We start from the raw sequence: 8,353 nt of genomic DNA on the forward strand, positions 1-8,353 counted from the left end.
ATAAAATTAGCCATCATGATTGAGACTGAATTGAATCTAGTAAGAGAAATAAACAGATATTAAAAATAGCTATAATAAAAATCTGGATTACATAAATGCCAAATAGGGACTATTAAAATAAAAAGATTAAGTTCCTGAAATTGAAACATGGCTTGGGAGTCTGTAATCCTTGGATAATCTGAGCCACTGCTTCCATCCCTGATTACATACTCAATTAGACTAAAAAAAAAAAAAATGATAGCCAGTCCCAAGATCTTGGGAGTAAAATGAGCTCAGAGATAATATGTGTACGGGACTGTAGAAAAATAGATGCTACATCAATTGTAGCTTTATACCTTCCATATTAATTAGGGGCTGTTCAGTTTTCTTAAAAATGGCTTCTAGGAAGAGGTGGGCAGTTTTAGAGCAGGCTCAACAGATGAGCACATCTTAAAATTAAAACCTGATGAAGCACAGAAGGGACAATGCTGCCATCTTGTGGTGCTCTGCTCCCCTACTCAACAAATTCTGTATTGTCTCAACTAGTTTGATGAAGTTTGGCCTAAGCGTTTTCAACTATAGTGTCTTTGCTAAGTCAGGGTTTTCTGTATGGTCTGAGTGAGATGTTTGAAAGTGATCTGTGAAACATCAGGTTTAAAACTACATTTTTCTAACTTTTTGAATCTTTTAGTTTGATGTTAGTCTTGACGGTCCCCCCACCCCACCCCCGGCCCTTCTCCAATTGTCTGTCATCATCCACCATGCTCAGAATACTGTTCTAAGAAAAACATTCCAGGCCAAAGATCTTGCTGTGGGCAAAGGTCTCAAGAGTTCTGTGCTTTTATTCACCTGACTGTCCCCATTGGGCCTTTGCTGATAGGATCTGGGGTTAACACCTGGCCCAAGGGCAGCCAACCCATGGGCTCAGTGGTGGAATAATTAGCCTGGCAGGAAAAACTCTGCCTAGGTGGGGACATAGAGTATCTAATTGGCCTAGTCGGTTACTGTCTTGGGAATATGTATTAGAATACTTGGAGAGAATCAGCGCTTTAGTAATTGAAGGAGAAATGAGAAGACACAGGGAAGCAGACAGAACAGCTGAGTATTATGTGGGGAGGAGTAAGGATCCATGAACTTCTACTTCTGAAGGGGGACAAGGTCATAGACCCCTCAGAATATCTTGGATCCCAAGCTATTTTCCTGTATAAGGTTCTGTGTGCTGGGCTTTTCTTAGGTCCCTATGGAATTTAATTACTGGGCTAAGATTCCTGTTTTCCACAGTACCACCCTCCCGTCCCCTACTTCCCTTATTTATGAGATAATCTTAACAATTCTTTATTTATTGCAACTTTAAGCATCTAGCATTGTCATTGTCTTTTAGTTTCCAGAGCATGTTATATCTTTCAAAGTGTTTTAGTGTGCACTATCTAATTTAATAATAAGGATGCTATTTAGGAGATTATGTGTTTCCATGCCTGCTAATCCAGGAGTTCAAGGAAGAAGATATAACACTGACCAGCACCCAGGTAGGAGCAGTGCTGCTGCCAGCCACACAGCTACTCTCATTGCTTGCTGGGGTTTTTCTCTTGTATTATCCAGTTTCTTAGAGTGTTCTCATCTCTGGCTGGATTTCTAATCCCACATCTACTTCCAGCTCATTCCCAAGCCTAAAGTTCAGAGCCCTAGCTCTGTTGAGCATCTGTTATATGCCAGGTGCTTTATACACATCGTCTCATAACAACAACTTTAGCAGTTACCACCCTAACACCATATCCTTATCAGCATTTTATAGATGAGGACATTTTACAGATGAGGACAGCTGAGACACATTGAGTCTGAGTAACTGCCCAGATCACACAGCTGCAAGTGGTGGAGCTGAATTTGATTCTGGGAGAAACCCAAAACTACCACGTTGCTGGGGAGTTTTCTTGGGCTAGAGACCCTAGGACCAGAGATAGAAATAGGCTTGGGAGTTTTACTTTAAATCTTTCTCTAAAGCTATACCAGTGATAGGGAATTATGTGGACGAACCATCTGCTAATTTGTTTAATCCAGTCTGATAATATTGGAAGAAGTGGAGGAAGCATGGGTTTCCCTGTTAGGAGAGAGCCTGGTAGGAAGAATGCACAGAACTCTTCTTTGATTTTCCTGCAAGGCTGTTTTAATTTTAGACTGACTCTGAAGCTCCACATTTCTGCAATAGAAACAAGCAACGGTGAGACTGCACCTGGGTGAGATGCAGCTCAGGAGCCTTCCCTTGAGATGCTGCTACTGCTGGAGTAGACGGAAGAAGGGCAGAGCTGCTGGGAGAAGTGAGTGACTCCAGAAGGGCCAGGACATTCCCATTACAGCTGTTTTGAGACATTCACCACCACCACCGCCTCAAGAAAGCATGGATGTTGCCTTGCTCGGCCTGCATTTCTGGGTGTTCAGCTGACCACTCAGCTCCATCTCTTTTTGCACCTTTATGGCTTTGGGGGAAGAACACAGGAGGAGAAGCCAGATTTCCTCACTGGAGGCCCCTGAGCAGTTCAGTTTCCCTCAGGGGTAAACATGCAGACAGGAGGTGATCCCTAAGACTCTTCCGGCATTAACATTATGAGACACCTTGTATCCCATGGCTCTCAAGGAATGTTGGCTTATGGGCTGTTGCTTCACCAGTCCATCTGCTTGGTGCAGTGGCAGCATCCAGGCAAAAGCACTCATCTCAGATGAGAGTTTTGTAGGCTTTAACTACCTCACAGCCTGGCCCTCAGAAGAATCCTAAGGTCCGTGAATTTACCCTCGCACAGTGAGGGAGCTGGGAAGAGATCGCTTCTGAATGAGGGCAGATGTACCTTTCCTGTCTGGATTGAAAGAATAATGGCGAGGAGAGAGAAGGAGAGGCACACATGAGACACCTTGCCTCTCTGCAGTCCGTCCCGGAGCCTCTGATTCTACTGATTCACCCTCCTTTCCCAAGAGAGGTGTCGTTCCGAGCAGCAGCTTGTGCCCCCTTGGAAGTTAGACCTGTTATTAAGGATGCAGACTGGCATGTAAATCAGGCTTTGACACACCCACCCTAATCTTCATTCTGTGCTCCTGTCGTCACCATGAGACTATGTCTCACACACCTCTAACTAGTGGACCATAGCTGACCAAGGGCTCTGGCCGCAGTGCTCTGAGCCCCACCCCCCCGCATTTGTACTGAGGCACGCTTTCTCCAGGCTGCCTCCAGCCAATGGTCCGCTCCCTGGGAGACATGGGACTTCTGTGATGTCAGCTTTGGCTCAGGGACTCCCCATTGGCTTGATGAAATTCTGCTTAGCAGTTTAGGATGCTTCTCCCCAACCTCTGCTTCTCTCCTTCACTCCAGCAGACAGTCCAGGAAGGCATAAAGAGGCTGAGGAAAGTGGACATGCTGGAAGGGCTCTATTATGTAAGCCAAAAGACCCACCAGAGGATGCATCCCATGAGAGGACACACCAGTCACCAAGCTATCAAAGTGTACTGATGAGAGGGGCACCAACATCACTAAGAAGTTCTGGAGGCTGGGGATGATGGAAGGACAGATGGTTACGGGGTTCATAGAGGCCAAGAGGTGGCACTTAGCTGCCAGAAGCCAGGAGGCCATAATTACCTCCCTCACCAAAAGGCAAGGCTGGAGGGCAATCAGTGGGCTTTGCCAGCAGGGGGTTGTGGAGATGGCTAATGGGACACGGTGTCGATTTTGCACCTAGGGGCAAAATAGGCAGACAGTTGACAAGGCTGCTGCTTAGCATCTATAACGGGGTCAGCAAACTTTTTAGGTAAAGGGCCAGAGAGTAAATATTTTAGGCTTTGAAGGTCACATGGTCTGTTTCACAGATGCTCCACTCAGGTGTTATAGCACAAAAGCAGCCATAAATAATATGTAAACAAATGTGTGTAGCTGTCTTTCAATAAAACTTGGTTTACAAGAACAGGTGGTTGTCTCGATTCGGCCCATGGGGCCATGTTTGCTGATCTTTTATCTATTAAAAAAAAGAAACCAAAACACGGGAGTTCCCTGGTGTTCTGCTGGTTAGGATTTGGTGCTTTCACTGCTGTGGCCTAGGTTCAGTCCCTGGTTGGGGAACTGAGATTCCACAAGCCGTGTGGTGTGCCCCACAGAAACAAAAACAAAAACAAAACAAAATTGGAGCAAGAGGCTGAGAGCAGTCACTTTAAGAAAACGTCATGATCTCTTGCTCAGTTCTCAGACTTGAGTCAGTTTTCAGATCTGGAACCCATTGACTGAAGAAGTGGCTGGAGGACGGACCCTGCAACACTGTGGCAAGTATATACTGTGGTGATTCCTCCAGTCTTTCCTCAAAAGAATCTACCTATGGCCATTTACTTGGGTGACTATACATTAGGACTACTGGACAAAGGTTCTGAGCTGACACTGATACCCAGAGACCCAAAGGAGCATCCTGGCTCTCCTGTTGGATTGGGGGCCTATGAGGACCAGGTGAAAAGTGAGGTCCTGGATAAAGTCCAGCTTACAGTGGGCCCACTGGATCCACAGATCCATGTAGTGGTCACACTGTATCTTTTCCCACCACTGACCCCTCCAACACCGTGGGGTCAGCTGGCAGGGCTACCTGCACTGCGCTTGGACCTGTTGCAACACTCTTACCTGCTCCGGCCCCACTCAACGCTGTGTCGCTCAGTATGTGGGCCAGAGAAATATCCCTGGGGAACACAAAGAGGTCTGTAAGACAGTGTGCTTCCTTCTTTGTGACATGGTTGTAAGATGCAGCAATTTGTCTTCTGCTTTAGAAAGGGCTATCCCAGAATACCCTTGACCAGTAGACTTCTAAAAACGTCATTGAAATGGCCTGTTTCTGACTCTCCATAGGGTTTATTTCCCATCCTCTGAAGCACAAGCATCTTACTGACTGTGGCATTCTAGCCTCTTCTTGCTTGTCCTGTCCAATCAGGGAAGTCATCAGTGTAATGGATCAGTGTTATGTTCTCTTGGATATTTAAGAGGTCCAGAGTTCTCAGACTATAATATGATAGGAGGTGGGAGAGTTAACATAACCCCGAGGCAAACTAAATGAATATTGTCCGTTTTTGCTGCCTACAGAGCCTCAACCAGCATTTCTGTCTGGAGGCTTAAGGAATGTCTGATCCACAGGTATGGAATCTCATATAGCAGAGCATCCAACTAGGGGATATACTTTCAAATGGAGGGGGTGTGGGAGAGGGTCATGACCAGAGGTCCTCTGGTTGTGTTGTGTACTGCACCACTCAGAGGTAACTGGCCCAATGGATTGGGAGGGCCTTCTCTACTCACAACTGAAGCGCCAGCTCTGAGAAAGCACTCTGAAAGGATGGAGTGCCATCATTCAGAACAAGGTGTCTTTTTTAAATCGGAGACCTCTATAGGGTGCTGTGTCCTCAGTAGGAAGGATATAAGGGTCTGGAAACCAAGCAGTAGAAGCAGGGATGGCCTTGTTTACTGTCATTCCTAATGACCCACTGCAGGATTTTGTGCTTCCTTTCCCTGCAACTCTGGGCTCTGCATGGTTGGAGTTTCTGGCCCCCAAAGAGAACACACTATTGACAGGGGCACAATAAAGGTCCCATTGAACTATATGGTAAAGCTGCTGCTATGGGGTAAAAAGTTCAAAGGGTACTTTGAATTTTTTGTGTCCAGGGACGAGCAGGCAAGAGAGGAGTTGCCGTGGTAGCAGGCGTAACTGACCCTGGTCATCGGGAGGAGGAAGGCTGCTTTTACACAAGGGGAGCAAGGAGGAATATGTGTGAGACTCAGGTGCTTCAGGTGGGCATCTGCTGGACTCCTTTGCTCCGTTATAACTGTGAATAGACACATGCAGCAACCCAGCCTGAGGAGGGTTTGATTAGCAAGTGTTCAGACCCCTCAGGAATAAAGGTTTGGGTCACACCACCAGGTAAGCCACCAGGACCTGCCTACATGAGAGCTGAGGGTAAAGGGGATGTAGAATGGATAGGGGAGGGGGGAAAGGGGAGACAGTGAGTAAAAATGTGGCCTTGGGATCAACTCTAGTGATCTCAGGGGACAGTAACTTACCCAGTTTCTCCCTCTTCTGAGTTGCCCCTCAGGAGGGAAGGCCCACAGGCCCATGAGGAGCTGCTCCCTGCACCTGCGTGGAGAAATAGATCTGTAGGACACAAGGGGTGACTGCGGGGACAGGAGACATGGTTCCCAGCCCCTCCAGGGAAATGCTTGCTGCCCAGAACCTCAGCTGCGCAACGTCAGAGCCTCCCAGGGCTCCCTTATAGGTGGACTTTTCCTGTGTTGTTCAAACGTGCATAGCAAAGAGACAGATCAACTAGTAGGAGATTTGCTACCTGCTCCAGGGGTCAGGAAGGCCTTAGGTCCTCATACTCTCCGCAACTCCTGAGTTTTTCATTGACTACTATTCTCCAGGTGCTCATCAAATGCGAGTCACAAGTTTACTGGGCCTTTAACAGCCCTTTGGGGCAGAGCCTGTTTTAGCTTCTTTTGACACTTCTACCTGGGAACCATTGCATGGAACCCAACACGCTTTTATTGGGAAAAAGACATTGCTAAGTCCTGGGGACAAGAAGATGTAAAAGACACAGTTCCTGCCCTCAGTGGCTTTATGTTTTTCACGGAGAGACGCAGTTTGTCACATTATGCATAACTTTATTAAAAGGGGTAATAAGTAACCATGACACTAAGTACCAAAGGAATAGAAACTGGTAATGATGGGACTCACTGCTGGCACGAAGCAGGTTCGGGAAGAAGCATCTTGAAGGAACCGATGCTGACAGGGAGCCAGCCCTCAGCTACAATGGAGCCCTTCCTACACACCAGCTCTTGATCTTGAGGCAAAAGGAACACCCACAAGCATTTATTTGCCCTGGAGGATACACTGAGACCTCCCCCACTTTTTGCTTCATCTCTTGGGAATATCAGTTCCACTCTCAGGTTCAATTTTATGTCTAAGGGGCACTTTGCAGTGCAGTATATCTGTACTGTAAATAGTTAGCTTTTGTACATTTCTGATTACTCCCATCTTTGAGAAATGAGGTCTAATATTCTTATATTAGACTCAATACTATACTGTTTCATTTGCCTGAGGGCCGACCTGTAGAACCTTCTCTTCAGTACCTTGTATAACGCCTGCCTGAACACTGGATAACAATAATTCCTGTAATCCTATAGTTACTTTGGTAACTGCAATTTACTGAATACTTATTCTATGCCAGGTATGGTACCAATCACTTTATATATATTAACTCATTTAATTTTCATAAGGATACTATGAGGTAGGTACTCATAAAAATACCCATTTTACCGATACAGTTAACCGAGGCACGTCAGTTCATTCTTTCTGAGAGTGGTGGTGTATGAACACAAAGGTAACCTTTGGTCTTCATAGTCCCACATACTCTGAGGTATTTGTGGCCCAAAAGTCATAGTGTTTTTTTCCTCCAGCATATCCTTGAGGTAGGAGGACATATTTATTCCTATCATGTAGATGAGGAAATTTAGGCAAAAGGAATTTCCCAAAACTGAGTTTATAAAGCTAAGTTTCTGAGAAAGACTTGATTCCAGTCTTATGTCCTCAGAGACCCCTTTGGATGGAGAGTCTGAGTCTGCCTGAGCCACACCGTCATTCTCCAGCACTCTAATGTACATTTTTTTTTTCCCTTAAATTTTTGACTGCATCGGGTCTTAGTTGCGGCACGCAGCCTCCTCCTTTAGGCGCACGGGCTTCTCTCTAGTTGTGGTGCATGGGCTCCAGAGCGTGTGGGCTCCGTAGTTGTGGCACATGGGCTCTCTAGTTGTGGCTCGAGTGCTCAGTAGTTGCGGTGCATGGGCTTAGTTGCCCTGCAGCATGTGTGATCTTAGTTCCCTGACCAGGGATCGAACCTGCATCCCCTGCATCAGAAGGCAGATTCTTAACCACTGGACCACCAGGGAAGTCCCTCTACTGCACGTGTATTTAGCAGAAGTCTTTGTTGTTCTAGGGCTGAGGGTTTTCACTATCATACCACCTTGCTTATATAAGTAGAAAACAATATATAAGAAGATCTAATATGTATGGAGCCTATAGTTGCCACCTTCCTTTTTTCTTTTTTTCTCTTGGCCACCTAGTATTCAGTCCCTTTCCCAATTTGGGGGAAATACTCATCATAAGAATCCTGGTGGAAGTCAGAGGGGCCATGTACACTCTCTCCTTCCTCTGACAGCTGTGGCGCTGGCCTTTGACATCAGTTTGGTCAGTGGACACTTCCATGAGGACTTGAATTCTCGTTCCCTTTATATTTGTGTCACTTACTCTGGAGTCATTTGCCAAGGCAGGGGGAGTATTCTGAGGGCTGCCAGGCTGTTCCTGCTGGAAGATGGGGT

The sequence above is a fragment of the Lipotes vexillifer genome, unplaced genomic scaffold (assembly GCF_000442215.2).
Source record: "Lipotes vexillifer unplaced genomic scaffold, Lipotes_vexillifer_v1.1 scaffold1010, whole genome shotgun sequence".
Classification (NCBI taxonomy): Eukaryota; Metazoa; Chordata; class Mammalia; order Artiodactyla; family Lipotidae; genus Lipotes; species Lipotes vexillifer.